The following is a 15,891-nucleotide window of genomic DNA, read 5'->3' on the forward strand; positions in this document are numbered from 1 at the left end:
GAAGCACAGGAAAGGGAAAACCAGATACAAGCTAGTACTGGTGGCATATAGGCATCTGCCTTCAAAGCAGTGATGAGCACAATGGCTTAAGTCCTTTTTTCCTGCCTAAGTGTGTTTTCTTAAACATCTGGCCGGCAGCGCTAGCTTTCAGTGGAGTGTTTTCCTTCACGGTAGGAATATTTCGCTCTCTCTGCAGTAAAGTTCTTTCTCTACGTTTTCTCACATCTGTCATAGGGCTGATGACATTAATCCTAAACAAAATGCTCGCACAAACTGGAAAAGGAGAGTCTCTCTTTATGACACACTCAGAGGATTAGCAAGCTCATTAAAGGGCAATTGAAATGTGACAATCTGTATTGTGGAAGGCCCTACTAGAGCTTTCACCAGCACATGCTTGCTGCAAGCTTGTTGAAAGTAACAAAACAAGGCTCGGTAAAGACAGCAGATGGTGCTGTTCCTCTGGCTACAGGCCACTTTAACTGTAGCATACAGAAAACACCACAGGAAGCTGTAAGGTGGCTGGCTGTGATCGTATAGTGGTTAGTACTCTGCGTTGTGGCCGCAGCAACCTCGGTTCGACTCCGAGTCACAGCAGGTAGCAACTTTTGGCCCTGCAGATAAAATAGGAGGAGGTTTTCCTAGTTCAGGTTGTATTCCAAATCTGCTTTGTTTCCAGAAAAAATGGATTAGAAACATGAAGAGAAGCACAGGAAAGGGAAAACCAGCTACAAGCTAGTACTGGTGGCATATAGGCATCTGCCTTCAAAGCAGTGATGAGCACAATGGCTTAAGTCCTTTTTTCCTGCCTAAGTGTGTTTTCTTAAACATCTGGCCGGCAGCGCTAGCTTTCAGTGGAGGGTTTTCCTTCACGGTAGGAATATTTCGCTCTCTCTGTAGTAAAGTTCTTTCTCTACGTTTTCTCACATCTGTCATAGGGCTGATGACATTAATCCTAAACAAAATGCTGGCACAAACTGGAAAAGGAGAGTTTCTCTTTATGACACACTCAGAGGATTAGCAAGCTCATTAAAGGGCAATTGAAGTGTGACAATCTGTATTGTGGAAGGCCCTACTAGAGCTTTCACCAGCACATGCTTGCTGCAAGCTTGTTGAAAGTAACAAAACAAGGCTCGGTAAAGACAGCAGATGGTGCTGTTCCTCTGGCTACAGGCCACTTTAACTGTAGCATACAGAAAGCACCACAGGAAAGCTGTAAGGTGGCTGGCTGTGATCGTATAGTGGTTAGTACTCTGCGTTGTGGCCGCAGCAACCTCGGTTCGACTCCGAGTCACAGCAGATAGCAAATTTTGGCCCTGCAGATAGAATAGGAGGAGGTTTTCCTAGTTCCCTTTGGATTCCAAATCTGCTTTGTTTGCAGCAGAATGGATTAGAATCATGAAGAGAAGCACAGGAAAGGGAAAACCAGATACAAGCTAGTACTGGTGGCATATAGGCATCTGCCTTCAAAGCAGTGATGAGCACAATGGCTTAAGTCCTTTTTTCCTGCCTAAGTGTGTTTTCTTAAACATCTGGCCGGCAGCGCTAGCTTTCAGTGGAGTGTTTTCCTTCACGGTAGGAATATTTCGCTCTCTCTGCAGTAAAGTTCTTTCTCTACGTTTTCTCACATCTGTCATAGGGCTGATGACATTAATCCTAAACAAAATGCTCGCACAAACTGGAAAAGGAGAGTCTCTCTTTATGACACACTCAGAGGATTAGCAAGCTCATTAAAGGGCAATTGAAATGTGACAATCTGTATTGTGGAAGGCCCTACTAGAGCTTTCACCAGCACATGCTTGCTGCAAGCTTGTTGAAAGTAACAAAACAAGGCTCGGTAAAGACAGCAGATGGTGCTGTTCCTCTGGCTACAGGCCACTTTAACTGTAGCATACAGAAAACACCACAGGAAAGCTGTAAGGTGGTTGGCTGTGATCGTATAGTGGTTAGTACTCTGCGTTGTGGCCGCAGCAACCTCGGTTCGACTCCGAGTCACAGCAGGTAGCAACTTTTGGCCCTGCAGATAAAATAGGAGGAGGTTTTCCTAGTTCAGGTTGTATTCCAAATCTGCTTTGTTTCCAGAAAAAATGGATTAGAAACATGAAGAGAAGCACAGGAAAGGGAAAACCAGCTACAAGCTAGTACTGGTGGCATATAGGCATCTGCCTTCAAAGCAGTGATGAGCACAATGGCTTAAGTCCTTTTTTCCTGCCTAAGTGTGTTTTCTTAAACATCTGGCCGGCAGCGCTAGCTTTCAGTGGAGGGTTTTCCTTCACGGTAGGAATATTTCGCTCTCTCTGCAGTAAAGTTCTTTCTCTACGTTTTCTCACATCTGTCATAGGGCTGATGACATTAATCCTAAACAAAATGCTCGCACAAACTGGAAAAGGAGAGTTTCTCTTTATGACACACTCAGAGGATTAGCAAGCTCATTAAAGGGCAATTGAAGTGTGACAATCTGTATTGTGGAAGGCCCTACTAGAGCTTTCACCAGCACATGCTTGCTGCAAGCTTGTTGAAAGTAACAAAACAAGGCTCGGTAAAGACAGCAGATGGTGCTGTTCCTCTGGCTACAGGCCACTTTAACTGTAGCATACAGAAAGCACCACAGGAAAGCTGTAAGGTGGCTGGCTGTGATCGTATAGTGGTTAGTACTCTGCGTTGTGGCCGCAGCAACCTCGGTTCGACTCCGAGTCACAGCAGGTAGCAACTTTTGGCCCTGCAGATAAAATAGGAGGAGGTTTTTCTAGTTTAGGTTGTATTCCAAATCTGCTTTGTTTCCAGAAAAAATGGATTAGAAACATGAAGAGAAGCACAGGAAAGGGAAAACCAGCTACAAGCTAGTACTGGTGGCATATAGGCATCTGCCTTCAAAGCAGTGATGAGCACAATGGCTTAAGTCCTTTTTTCCTGCCTAAGTGTGTTTTCTTAAACATCTGGCCGGCAGCGCTAGCTTTCAGTGGAGGGTTTTCCTTCACGGTAGGAATATTTCGCTCTCTCTGTAGTAAAGTTCTTTCTCTACGTTTTCTCACATCTGTCATAGGGCTGATGACATTAATCCTAAACAAAATGCTCGCACAAACTGGAAAAGGAGAGTTTCTCTTTATGACACACTCAGAGGATTAGCAAGCTCATTAAAGGGCAATTGAAGTGTGACAATCTGTATTGTGGAATGCCCTACTAGAGCTTTCACCAGCACATGCTTGCTGCAAGCTTGTTGAAAGTAACAAAACAAGGTTCGGTAAAGACAGCAGATGGTGCTGTTCCTCTGGCTACAGGCCACTTTAACTGTAGCATACAGAAAACACCACAGGAAAGCTGTAAGGTGGTTGGCTGTGATCGTATAGTGGTTAGTACTCTGCGTTGTGGCCGCAGCAACCTCGGTTCAACTCCGAGTCACAGCAGGTAGCAACTTTTGGCCCTGCAGATAGAATAGGAGGAGGTTTTCCTAGTTCCCTTTGGATTCCAAATCTGCTTTGTTTGCAGCAGAATGGATTAGAATCATGAAGAGAAGCACAGGAAAGCGAAAACCAGATACAAGCTAGTACTGGTGGCATATAGGCATCTGCCTTCAAAGCAGTGATGAGCACAATGGCTTAAGTCCTTTTTTCCTGCCTAAGTGTGTTTTCTTAAACATCTGGCCGGCAGCGCTAGCTTTCAGTGGAGGGTTTTCCTTCACGGTAGGAATATTTCGCTCTCTCTGCAGTAAGTTCTTTCTCTACGTTTTCTCACATCTGTCATAGGGCTGATGACATTAATCCTAAACAAAATGCTCGCACAAACTGGAAAAGGAGAGTCTCTCTTTATGACACACTCAGAGGATTAGCAAGCTCATTAAAGGGCAATTGAAATGTGACAATCTGTATTGTGGAAGGCCCTACTAGAGCTTTCACCAGCACATGCTTGCTGCAAGCTTGTTGAAAGTAACAAAACAAGGCTCGGTAAAGACAGCAGATGGTGCTGTTCCTCTGGCTACAGGCCACTTTAACTGTAGCATACAGAAAACACCATGGGCAAGCTGTAAGGTGGCTGGCTGTGATCGTATAGTGGTTAGTACTCTGCGTTGTGGCCGCAGCAACCTCGGTTCGACTCCGAGTCACAGCAGGTAGCAACTTTTGGCCCTGCAGATAAAATAGGAGGAGGTTTTCCTAGTTCAGGTTGTATTCCAAATCTGCTTTGTTTCCAGAAAAAATGGATTAGAAACATGAAGAGAAGCACAGGAAAGGGAAAACCAGCTACAAGCTAGTACTGGTGGCATATAGGCATCTGCCTTCAAAGCAGTGATGAGCACAATGGCTTAAGTCCTTTTTTCCTGCCTAAGTGTGTTTTCTTAAACATCTGGCCGGCAGCGCTAGCTTTCAGTGGAGTGTTTTCCTTCACGGTAGGAATATTTCGCTCTCTCTGTAGTAAAGTTCTTTCTCTACGTTTTCTCACATCTGTCATAGGGCTGATGACATTAATCCTAAACAAAATGCTCGCACAAACTGGAAAAGGAGAGTTTCTCTTTATGACACACTCAGAGGATTAGCAAGCTCATTAAAGGGCAATTGAAGTGTGACAATCTGTATTGTGGAATGCCCTACTAGAGCTTTCACCAGCACATGCTTGCTGCAAGCTTGTTGAAAGTAACAAAACAAGGTTCGGTAAAGACAGCAGATGGTGCTGTTCCTCTGGCTACAGGCCACTTTAACTGTAGCATACAGAAAACACCACAGGACAAGCTGTAAGGTGGCTGGCTGTGATCGTATAGTGGTTAGTACTCTGCGTTGTGGCCGCAGCAACCTTGGTTCGACTCCGAGTCACAGCAGATAGCAAATTTTGGCCCTGCAGATAGAATAGGAGGAGGTTTTCCTAGTTCCCTTTGGATTCCAAATCTGCTTTGTTTGCAGCAGAATGGATTAGAATCATGAAGAGAAGCACAGGAAAGGGAAAACCAGATACAAGCTAGTACTGGTGGCATATAGGCATCTGCCTTCAAAGCAGTGATGAGCACAATGGCTTAAGTCCTTTTTTCCTGCCTAAGTGTGTTTTCTTAAACATCTGGCCGGCAGCGCTAGCTTTCAGTGGAGGGTTTTCCTTCACGGTAGGAATATTTCGCTCTCTCTGCAGTAAAGTTCTTTCTCTACGTTTTCTCACATCTGTCATAGGGCTGATGACATTAATCCTAAACAAAATGCTCGCACAAACTGGAAAAGGAGAGTCTCTCTTTATGACACACTCAGAGGATTAGCAAGCTCATTAAAGGGCAATTGAAATGTGACAATCTGTATTGTGGAAGGCCCTACTAGAGCTTTCACCAGCACATGCTTGCTGCAAGCTTGTTGAAAGTAACAAAACAAGGCTCGGTAAAGACAGCAGATGGTGCTGTTCCTCTGGCTACAGGCCACTTTAACTGTAGCATACAGAAAACACCACAGGAAAGCTGTAAGGTGGTTGGCTGTGATCGTATAGTGGTTAGTACTCTGCGTTGTGGCCGCAGCAACCTCGGTTCGACTCCGAGTCACAGCAGGTAGCAACTTTTGGCCCTGCAGATAAAATAGGAGGAGGTTTTCCTAGTTCAGGTTGTATTCCAAATCTGCTTTGTTTCCAGAAAAAATGGATTAGAAACATGAAGAGAAGCACAGGAAAGGGAAAACCAGCTACAAGCTAGTACTGGTGGCATATAGGCATCTGCCTTCAAAGCAGTGATGAGCACAATGGCTTAAGTCCTTTTTTCCTGCCTAAGTGTGTTTTCTTAAACATCTGGCCGGCAGCGCTAGCTTTCAGTGGAGGGTTTTCCTTCACGGTAGGAATATTTCGCTCTCTCTGCAGTAACGTTCTTTCTCTACGTTTTCTCACATCTGTCATAGGGCTGATGACATTAATCCTAAACAAAATGCTCGCACAAACTGGAAAAGGAGAGTTTCTCTTTATGACACACTCAGAGGATTAGCAAGCTCATTAAAGGGCAATTGAAGTGTGACAATCTGTATTGTGGAAGGCCCTACTAGAGCTTTCACCAGCACATGCTTGCTGCAAGCTTGTTGAAAGTAACAAAACAAGGTTCGGTAAAGACAGCAGATGGTGCTGTTCCTCTGGCTACAGGCCACTTTAACTGTAGCATACAGAAAACACCATGGACAAGCTGTAAGGTGGCTGGCTGTGATCGTATAGTGGTTAGTACTCTGCGTTGTGGCCGCAGCAACCTCGGTTCGACTCCGAGTCACAGCAGGTAGCAACTTTTGGCCCTGCAGATAAATAGGAGGAGGTTTTCCTAGTTCAGGTTGTATTCCAAATCTGCTTTGTTTCCAGAAAAAATGGATTAGAAACATGAAGAGAAGCACAGGAAAGGGAAAACCAGCTACAAGCTAGTACTGGTGGCATATAGGCATCTGCCTTCAAAGCAGTGATGAGCACAATGGCTTAAGTCCTTTTTTCCTGCCTAAGTGTGTTTTCTTAAACATCTGGCCGGCAGCGCTAGCTTTCAGTGGAGGGTTTTCCTTCACGGTAGGAATATTTCGCTCTCTCTGTAGTAAAGTTCTTTCTCTACGTTTTCTCACATCTGTCATAGGGCTGATGACTTTAATCCTAAACAAAATGCTGGCACAAACTGGAAAAGGAGAGTTTCTCTTTATGACACACTCAGAGGATTAGCAAGCTCATTAAAGGGCAATTGAAGTGTGACAATCTGTATTGTGGAAGGCCCTACTAGAGCTTTCACCAGCACATGCTTGCTGCAAGCTTGTTGAAAGTAACAAAACAAGGCTCGGTAAAGACAGCAGATGGTGCTGTTCCTCTGGCTACAGGCCACTTTAACTGTAGCATACAGAAAACACCACAGGAAAGCTGTAAGGTGGTTGGCTGTGATCGTATAGTGGTTAGTACTCTGCGTTGTGGCCGCAGCAACCTTGGTTCGACTCCGAGTCACAGCAGGTAGCAACTTTTGGCCCTGCAGATAGAATAGGAGGAGGTTTTCCTAGTTCCCTTTGGATTCCAAATCTGCTTTGTTTGCAGCAGAATGGATTAGAATCATGAAGAGAAGCACAGGAAAGGGAAAACCAGATACAAGCTAGTACTGGTGGCATATAGGCATCTGCCTTCAAAGCAGTGATGAGCACAATGGCTTAAGTCCTTTTTTCCTGCCTAAGTGTGTTTTCTTAAACATCTGGCCGGCAGCGCTAGCTTTCAGTGGAGGGTTTTCCTTCACGGTAGGAATATTTCGCTCTCTCTGCAGTAAAGTTCTTTCTCTACGTTTTCTCACATCTGTCATAGGGCTGATGACATTAATCCTAAACAAAATGCTCGCACAAACTGGAAAAGGAGAGTCTCTCTTTATGACACACTCAGAGGATTAGCAAGCTCATTAAAGGGCAATTGAAATGTGACAATCTGTATTGTGGAAGGCCCTACTAGAGATTTCACCAGCACATGCTTGCTGCAAGCTTGTTGAAAGTAACAAAACAAGGCTCGGTAAAGACAGCAGATGGTGCTGTTCCTCTGGCTACAGGCCACTTTAACTGTAGCATACAGAAAACACCATGGGCAAGCTGTAAGGTGGCTGGCTGTGATCGTATAGTGGTTAGTACTCTGCGTTGTGGCCGCAGCAACCTCGGTTCAACTCCGAGTCACAGCAGGTAGCAACTTTTGGCCCTGCAGATAGAATAGGAGGAGGTTTTCCTAGTTCAGGTTGTATTCCAAATCTGCTTTGTTTGCCAGAAAAATGGATTAGAATCATGAAGAGAAGCACAGGAAAGGGAAAACCAGCTACAAGCTAGTACTGGTGGCATATAGGCATCTGCCTTCAAAGCAGTGATGAGCACAATGGCTTAAGTCCTTTTTTCCTGCCTAAGTGTGTTTTCTTAAACATCTGGCCGGCAGCGCTAGCTTTCAGTGGAGTGTTTTCCTTCACGGTAGGAATATTTCGCTCTCTCTGCAGTAAAGTTCTTTCTCTACGTTTTCTCACATCTGTCATAGGGCTGATGACATTAATCCTAAACAAAATGCTCGCACAAACTGGAAAAGGAGAGTCTCTCTTTATGACACACTCAGAGGATTAGCAAGCTCATTAAAGGGCAATTGAAATGTGACAATCTGTATTGTGGAAGGCCCTACTAGAGCTTTCACCAGCACATGCTTGCTGCAAGCTTGTTGAAAGTAACAAAACAAGGCTCGGTAAAGACAGCAGATGGTGCTGTTCCTCTGGCTACAGGCCACTTTAACTGTAGCATACAGAAAGCACCACAGGAAAGCTGTAAGGTGGCTGGCTGTGATCGTATAGTGGTTAGTACTCTGCGTTGTGGCCGCAGCAACCTCGGTTCGACTCCGAGTCACAGCAGGTAGCAACTTTTGGCCCTGCAGATAGAATAGGAGGAGGTTTTCCTAGTTCCCTTTGGATTCCAAATCTGCTTTGTTTGCAGCAGAATGGATTAGAATCATGAAGAGAAGCACAGGAAAGGGAAAACCAGCTACAAGCTAGTACTGGTGGCATATAGGCATCTGCCTTCAAAGCAGTGATGAGCACAATGGCTTAAGTCCTTTTTTCCTGCCTAAGTGTGTTTTCTTAAACATCTGGCCGGCAGCGCTAGCTTTCAGTGGAGGGTTTTCCTTCACGGTAGGAATATTTCGCTCTCTCTGCAGTAAAGTTCTTTCTCTACGTTTTCTCACATCTGTCATAGGGCTGATGACATTAATCCTAAACAAAATGCTCGCACAAACTGGAAAAGGAGAGTCTCTCTTTATGACACACTCAGAGGATTAGCAAGCTCATTAAAGGGCAATTGAAATGTGACAATCTGTATTGTGGAAGGCCCTACTAGAGCTTTCACCAGCACATGCTTGCTGCAAGCTTGTTGAAAGTAACAAAACAAGGCTCGGTAAAGACAGCAGATGGTGCTGTTCCTCTGGCTACAGGCCACTTTAACTGTAGCATACAGAAAACACCATGGACAAGCTGTAAGGTGGCTGGCTGTGATCGTATAGTGGTTAGTACTCTGCGTTGTGGCCGCAGCAACCTCGGTTCGACTCCGAGTCACAGCAGGTAGCAACTTTTGGCCCTGCAGATAAAATAGGAGGAGGTTTTCCTAGTTCAGGTTGTATTCCAAATCTGCTTTGTTTCCAGAAAAATGGATTAGAAACATGAAGAGAAGCACAGGAAAGGGAAAACCAGCTACAAGCTAGTACTGGTGGCATATAGGCATCTGCCTTCAAAGCAGTGATGAGCACAATGGCTTAAGTCCTTTTTTCCTGCCTAAGTGTGTTTTCTTAAACATCTGGCCGGCAGCGCTAGCTTTCAGTGGAGGGTTTTCCTTCACGGTAGGAATATTTCGCTCTCTCTGTAGTAAAGTTCTTTCTCTACGTTTTCTCACATCTGTCATAGGGCTGATGACATTAATCCTAAACAAAATGCTCGCACAAACTGGAAAAGGAGAGTTTCTCTTTATGACACACTCAGAGGATTAGCAAGCTCATTAAAGGGCAATTGAAGTGTGACAATCTGTATTGTGGAATGCCCTACTAGAGCTTTCACCAGCACATGCTTGCTGCAAGCTTGTTGAAAGTAACAAAACAAGGTTCGGTAAAGACAGCAGATGGTGCTGTTCCTCTGGCTACAGGCCACTTTAACTGTAGCATACAGAAAACACCACAGGAAAGCTGTAAGGTGGTTGGCTGTGATCGTATAGTGGTTAGTACTCTGCGTTGTGGCCGCAGCAACCTCGGTTCAACTCCGAGTCACAGCAGGTAGCAACTTTTGGCCCTGCAGATAGAATAGGAGGAGGTTTTCCTAGTTCCCTTTGGATTCCAAATCTGCTTTGTTTGCAGCAGAATGGATTAGAATCATGAAGAGAAGCACAGGAAAGGGAAAACCAGCTACAAGCTAGTACTGGTGGCATATAGGCATCTGCCTTCAAAGCAGTGATGAGCACAATGGCTTAAGTCCTTTTTTCCTGCCTAAGTGTGTTTTCTTAAACATCTGGCCGGCAGCGCTAGCTTTCAGTGGAGGGTTTTCCTTCACGGTAGGAATATTTCGCTCTCTCTGTAGTAAAGTTCTTTCTCTACGTTTTCTCACATCTGTCATAGGGCTGATGACATTAATCCTAAACAAAATGCTCGCACAAACTGGAAAAGGAGAGTTTCTCTTTATGACACACTCAGAGGATTAGCAAGCTCATTAAAGGGCAATTGAAGTGTGACAATCTGTATTGTGGAAGGCCCTACTAGAGCTTTCACCAGCACATGCTTGCTGCAAGCTTGTTGAAAGTAACAAAACAAGGCTCGGTAAAGACAGCAGATGGTGCTGTTCCTCTGGCTACAGGCCACTTTAACTGTAGCATACAGAAAACACCATGGGCAAGCTGTAAGGTGGCTGGCTGTGATCGTATAGTGGTTAGTACTCTGCGTTGTGGCCGCAGCAACCTCGGTTCGACTCCGAGTCACAGCAGGTAGCAACTTTTGGCCCTGCAGATAGAATAGGAGGAGGTTTTCCTAGTTCCCTTTGGATTCCAAATCTGCTTTGTTTGCAGCAGAATGGATTAGAATCATGAAGAGAAGCACAGGAAAGGGAAAACCAGCTACAAGCTAGTACTGGTGGCATATAGGCATCTGCCTTCAAAGCAGTGATGAGCACAATGGCTTAAGTCCTTTTTTCCTGCCTAAGTGTGTTTTCTTAAACATCTGGCCGGCAGCGCTAGCTTTCAGTGGAGGGTTTTCCTTCACGGTAGGAATATTTCGCTCTCTCTGTAGTAAAGTTCTTTCTCTACGTTTTCTCACATCTGTCATAGGGCTGATGACATTAATCCTAAACAAAATGCTCGCACAAACTGGAAAAGGAGAGTCTCTCTTTATGACACACTCAGAGGATTAGCAAGCTCATTAAAGGGCAATTGAAATGTGACAATCTGTATTGTGGAAGGCCCTACTAGAGCTTTCACCAGCACATGCTTGCTGCAAGCTTGTTGAAAGTAACAAAACAAGGCTTCGGTAAAGACAGCAGATGGTGCTGTTCCTCTGGCTACAGGCCACTTTAACTGTAGCATACAGAAAACACCATGGACAAGCTGTAAGGTGGCTGGCTGTGATCGTATAGTGGTTAGTACTCTGCGTTGTGGCCGCAGCAACCTCGGTTCGACTCCGAGTCACAGCAGGTAGCAACTTTTGGCCCTGCAGATAGAATAGGAGGAGGTTTTCCTAGTTCCTTTGGATTCCAAATCTGCTTTGTTTGCAGCAGAAATGGATTAGAATCATGAAGAGAAGCACAGGAAAGGGAAAACCAGATACAAGCTAGTACTGGTGGCATATAGGCATCTGCCTTCAAAGCAGTGATGAGCACAATGGCTTAAGTCCTTTTTTCCTGCCTAAGTGTGTTTTCTTAAACATCTGGCCGGCAGCGCTAGCTTTCAGTGGAGTGTTTTCCTTCACGGTAGGAATATTTCGCTCTCTCTGAAAGTAAAGTTCTTTCTCTATGTTTTCTCACATCTGTCATAGGGCTGATGACATTAATCCTAAACAAAATGCTCGCACAAACTGGAAAAGGAGAGTCTCTCTTTATGACACACTCAGAGGATTAGCAAGCTCATTAAAGGGCAATTGAAATGTGACAATCTGTATTGTGGAAGGCCCTACTAGAGATTTCACCAGCACATGCTTGCTGCAAGCTTGTTGAAAGTAACAAAACAAGGCTCGGTAAAGACAGCAGATGGTGCTGTTCCTCTGGCTACAGGCCACTTTAACTGTAGCATACAGAAAACACCATGGAAAGCTGTAAGGTGGCTGGCTGTGATCGTATAGTGGTTAGTACTCTGCGTTGTGGCCGCAGCAACCTCGGTTCGACTCCGAGTCACAGCAGGTAGCAACTTTTGGCCCTGCAGATAAAATAGGAGGAGGTTTTCCTAGTTCAGGTTGTATTCCAAATCTGCTTTGTTTCCAGAAAAAATGGATTAGAAACATGAAGAGAAGCACAGGAAAGGGAAAACCAGCTACAAGCTAGTACTGGTGGCATATAGGCATCTGCCTTCAAAGCAGTGATGAGCACAATGGCTTAAGTCCTTTTTTCCTGCCTAAGTGTGTTTTCTTAAACATCTGGCCGGCAGCGCTAGCTTTCAGTGGAGGGTTTTCCTTCACGGTAGGAATATTTCGCTCTCTCTGTAGTAAAGTTCTTTCTCTACGTTTTCTCACATCTGTCATAGGGCTGATGACATTAATCCTAAACAAAATGCTCGCACAAACTGGAAAAGGAGAGTTTCTCTTTATGACACACTCAGAGGATTAGCAAGCTCATTAAAGGGCAATTGAAGTGTGACAATCTGTATTGTGGAATGCCCTACTAGAGCTTTCACCAGCACATGCTTGCTGCAAGCTTGTTGAAAGTAACAAAACAAGGCTCGGTAAAGACAGCAGATGGTGCTGTTCCTCTGGCTACAGGCCACTTTAACTGTAGCATACAGAAAGCACCATGGACAAGCTGTAAGGTGGCTGGCTGTGATCGTATAGTGGTTAGTACTCTGCGTTGTGGCCGCAGCAACCTCTGTTCAACTCCGAGTCACAGCAGGTAGCAACATTTGGCCCTGCAGATAGAATAGGAGGAGGTTTTCCTAGTTCCCTTTGGATTCCAAATCTGCTTTGTTTGCAGCAGAATGGATTAGAATCATGAAGAGAAGCACAGGAAAGGGAAAACCAGATACAAGCTAGTACTGGTGGCATATAGGCATCTGCCTTCAAAGCAGTGATGAGCACAATGGCTTAAGTCCTTTTTTCCTGCCTAAGTGTGTTTTCTTAAACATCTGGCCGGCAGCGCTAGCTTTCAGTGGAGGGTTTTCCTTCACGGTAGGAATATTTCGCTCTCTCTGCAGTAAAGTTCTTTCTCTACGTTTTCTCACATCTGTCATAGGGCTGATGACATTAATCCTAAACAAAATGCTCGCACAAACTGGAAAAGGAGAGTCTCTCTTTATGACACACTCAGAGGATTAGCAAGCTCATTAAAGGGCAATTGAAATGTGACAATCTGTATTGTGGAAGGCCCTACTAGAGCTTTCACCAGCACATGCTTGCTGCAAGCTTGTTGAAAGTAACAAAACAAGGCTCGGTAAAGACAGCAGATGGTGCTGTTCCTCTGGCTACAGGCCACTTTAACTGTAGCATACAGAAAACACCACAGGAAAGCTGTAAGGTGGTTGGCTGTGATCGTATAGTGGTTAGTACTCTGCGTTGTGGCTGCAGCAACCTCGGTTCAACTCCGAGTCACAGCAGGTAGCAAATTTTGGCCCTGCAGATAGAATAGGAGGAGGTTTTCCTAGTTCCCTTTGGATTCCAAATCTGCTTTGTTTGCAGCAGAATGGATTAGAATCATGAAGAGAAGCACAGGAAAGGGAAAACCAGATACAAGCTAGTACTGGTGGCATATAGGCATCTGCCTTCAAAGCAGTGATGAGCACAATGGCTTAAGTCCTTTTTTCCTGCCTAAGTGTGTTTTCTTAAACATCTGGCCGGCAGCGCTAGCTTTCAGTGGAGGGTTTTCCTTCACGGTAGGAATATTTCGCTCTCTCTGCAGTAACGTTCTTTCTCTACGTTTTCTCACATCTGTCATAGGGCTGATGACATTAATCCTAAACAAAATGCTCGCACAAACTGGAAAAGGAGAGTCTCTCTTTATGACACACTCAGAGGATTAGCAAGCTCATTAAAGGGCAATTGAAATGTGACAATCTGTATTGTGGAAGGCCCTACTAGAGCTTTCACCAGCACATGCTTGCTGCAAGCTTGTTGAAAGTAACAAAACAAGGCTCGGTTAAGACAGCAGATGGTGCTGTTCCTCTGGCTACAGGCCACTTTAACTGTAGCATACAGAAAACACCATGGGCAAGGTGGCTGGCTGTGATCGTATAGTGGTTAGTACTCTGCGTTGTGGCCGCGGCAACCTCGTTTCGACTCCGAGTCACAGCAGGTAGCAACTTTTGGCCCTGCAGATAAAATAGGAGGAGGTTTTCCTAGTTCAGGTTGTATTCCAAATCTGCTTTGTTTCCAGAAAAAATGGATTAGAAACATGAAGAGAAGCACAGGAAAGGGAAAACCAGCTACAAGCTAGTACTGGTGGCATATAGGCATCTGCCTTCAAAGCAGTGATTAGCACAATGGCTTAAGTCCTTTTTTCCTGCCTAAGTGTGTTTTCTTAAACATCTGGCCGGCAGCGCTAGCTTTCAGTGGAGGGTTTTCCTTCACGGTAGGAATATTTCGCTCTCTCTGTAGTAAAGTTCTTTCTCTATGTTTTCTCACATCTGTCATAGGGCTGATGACATTAATCCTAAACAAAATGCTCGCACAAACTGGAAAAGGAGAGTTTCTCTTTATGACACACTCAGAGGATTAGCAAGCTCATTAAAGGGCAATTGAAGTGTGACAATCTGTATTGTGGAATGCCCTACTAGAGCTTTCACCAGCACATGCTTGCTGCAAGCTTGTTGAAAGTAACAAAACAAGGTTCGGTAAAGACAGCAGATGGTGCTGTTCCTCTGGCTACAGGCCACTTTAACTGTAGCATACAGAAAACACCACAGGAAAGCTGTAAGGTGGTTGGCTGTAATCGTATAGTGGTTAGTACTCTGCGTTGTGGCCGCAGCAACCTCTGTTCAACTCCGAGTCACAGCAGGTAGCAACTTTTGGCCCTGCAGATAGAATAGGAGGAGGTTTTCCTAGTTCCCTTTGGATTCCAAATCTGCTTTGTTTGCAGCAGAATGGATTAGAATCATGAAGAGAAGCACAGGAAAGGGAAAACCAGATACAAGCTAGTACTGGTGGCATATAGGCATCTGCCTTCAAAGCAGTGATGAGCACAATGGCTTAAGTCCTTTTTTCCTGCCTAAGTGTGTTTTCTTAAACATCTGGCCGGCAGCGCTAGCTTTCAGTGGAGGGTTTTCCTTCACGGTAGGAATATTTCGCTCTCTCTGCAGTAAAGTTCTTTCTCTACGTTTTCTCACATCTGTCATAGGGCTGATGACATTAATCCTAAACAAAATGCTCGCACAAACTGGAAAAGGAGAGTCTCTCTTTATGACACACTCAGAGGATTAGCAAGCTCATTAAAGGGCAATTGAAATGTGACAATCTCTATTGTGGAAGGCCCTACTAGAGCTTTCACCAGCACATGCTTGCTGCAAGCTCGTTGAAAGTAACAAAACAAGGCTTGGTAAAGACAGCAGATGGTGCTGTTCCTCTGGCTACAGGCCACTTTAACTGTAGCATACAGAAAGCACCATGGGCAAGCTGTAAGGTGGCTGGCTGTGATCGTATAGTGGTTAGTACTCTGCGTTGTGGCCGCAGCAACCTCGGTTCGACTCCGAGTGACAGCAGGTAGCAACTTTTGGCCCTGCAGATAGAATAGGAGGAGGTTTTCCTAGTTCCCTTTGGATTCCAAATCTGCTTTGTTTGCAGCAGAATGGATTAGAATAATGAAGAGAAGCACAGGAAAGGGAAAACCAGATACAAGCTAGTACTGGTGGCATATAGGCATCTGCCTTCAAAGCAATGATGAGCACAATGGCTTAAGTCCTATTTTCCTGCCTAAGTGTGTTTTCTTAAACATCTGGCCGGCAGCGCTAGCTTTCAGTGGAGGGTTTTCCTTCACGGTAGGAATATTTCGCTCTCTCTGCAGTAAAGTTCTTTCTCTACGTTTTCTCACATCTGTCATAGGGCTGATGATATTAATCCTAAACAAAATGCTCGCACAAACTGAAAAAGGAGAGTCTCTCTTTATGACACACTCAGAGGATTAGCAAGCTCATCAAAAGGGCAATTGAAATAAAATGTGGTTTTAACTATGTCTGCTTAGGTATTTGGATACTGCCACTGAATTTTGGTGCACCTAAGTGAATTGAAGGAGCTGCCCATATCTGGATAAGGGCCCCACAAGGCTTCCCTATCCCC

The 15,891-nt window shown here is 44.8% G+C and overlaps 17 non-coding genes across 17 annotated transcripts; all 17 read left to right on the forward strand.

The window, feature by feature from the left end:
* Positions 1-522: 522 nt before the first annotated feature.
* TRNAH-GUG lies at positions 523-594 on the forward strand. Its single transcript has one exon. It is a non-coding gene; the product is annotated as a tRNA-His (tRNA).
* Positions 595-1,224: 630 nt separating this feature from the next.
* TRNAH-GUG lies at positions 1,225-1,296 on the forward strand. Its single transcript has one exon. It is a non-coding gene; the product is annotated as a tRNA-His (tRNA).
* A 629-nt stretch (positions 1,297-1,925) lies between these two features.
* On the forward strand, positions 1,926-1,997 carry TRNAH-GUG. Its single transcript has one exon. It is a non-coding gene; the product is annotated as a tRNA-His (tRNA).
* A 630-nt stretch (positions 1,998-2,627) lies between these two features.
* Positions 2,628-2,699, forward strand: TRNAH-GUG. Its single transcript has one exon. It is a non-coding gene; the product is annotated as a tRNA-His (tRNA).
* Positions 2,700-3,329: 630 nt separating this feature from the next.
* TRNAH-GUG lies at positions 3,330-3,401 on the forward strand. Its single transcript has one exon. It is a non-coding gene; the product is annotated as a tRNA-His (tRNA).
* Positions 3,402-4,029: 628 nt separating this feature from the next.
* Positions 4,030-4,101, forward strand: TRNAH-GUG. The gene has a single exon. It is a non-coding gene; the product is annotated as a tRNA-His (tRNA).
* A 631-nt stretch (positions 4,102-4,732) lies between these two features.
* TRNAH-GUG lies at positions 4,733-4,804 on the forward strand. Its single transcript has one exon. It is a non-coding gene; the product is annotated as a tRNA-His (tRNA).
* A 629-nt stretch (positions 4,805-5,433) lies between these two features.
* On the forward strand, positions 5,434-5,505 carry TRNAH-GUG. Its single transcript has one exon. It is a non-coding gene; the product is annotated as a tRNA-His (tRNA).
* Positions 5,506-6,135: 630 nt separating this feature from the next.
* Positions 6,136-6,207, forward strand: TRNAH-GUG. Its single transcript has one exon. It is a non-coding gene; the product is annotated as a tRNA-His (tRNA).
* A 629-nt stretch (positions 6,208-6,836) lies between these two features.
* TRNAH-GUG lies at positions 6,837-6,908 on the forward strand. The gene has a single exon. It is a non-coding gene; the product is annotated as a tRNA-His (tRNA).
* A 629-nt stretch (positions 6,909-7,537) lies between these two features.
* On the forward strand, positions 7,538-7,609 carry TRNAH-GUG. The gene has a single exon. It is a non-coding gene; the product is annotated as a tRNA-His (tRNA).
* Positions 7,610-8,239: 630 nt separating this feature from the next.
* Positions 8,240-8,311, forward strand: TRNAH-GUG. The gene has a single exon. It is a non-coding gene; the product is annotated as a tRNA-His (tRNA).
* Positions 8,312-8,940: 629 nt separating this feature from the next.
* On the forward strand, positions 8,941-9,012 carry TRNAH-GUG. Its single transcript has one exon. It is a non-coding gene; the product is annotated as a tRNA-His (tRNA).
* A 629-nt stretch (positions 9,013-9,641) lies between these two features.
* Positions 9,642-9,713, forward strand: TRNAH-GUG. Its single transcript has one exon. It is a non-coding gene; the product is annotated as a tRNA-His (tRNA).
* A 629-nt stretch (positions 9,714-10,342) lies between these two features.
* TRNAH-GUG lies at positions 10,343-10,414 on the forward strand. Its single transcript has one exon. It is a non-coding gene; the product is annotated as a tRNA-His (tRNA).
* Positions 10,415-11,044: 630 nt separating this feature from the next.
* On the forward strand, positions 11,045-11,116 carry TRNAH-GUG. Its single transcript has one exon. It is a non-coding gene; the product is annotated as a tRNA-His (tRNA).
* A 629-nt stretch (positions 11,117-11,745) lies between these two features.
* Positions 11,746-11,817, forward strand: TRNAH-GUG. The gene has a single exon. It is a non-coding gene; the product is annotated as a tRNA-His (tRNA).
* Positions 11,818-15,891: the final 4,074 nt, after the last annotated feature.

The sequence above is a fragment of the Microcaecilia unicolor genome, unplaced genomic scaffold, assembly GCF_901765095.1.
Source record: "Microcaecilia unicolor unplaced genomic scaffold, aMicUni1.1, whole genome shotgun sequence".
Taxonomy (NCBI): domain Eukaryota; kingdom Metazoa; phylum Chordata; class Amphibia; order Gymnophiona; family Siphonopidae; genus Microcaecilia; species Microcaecilia unicolor.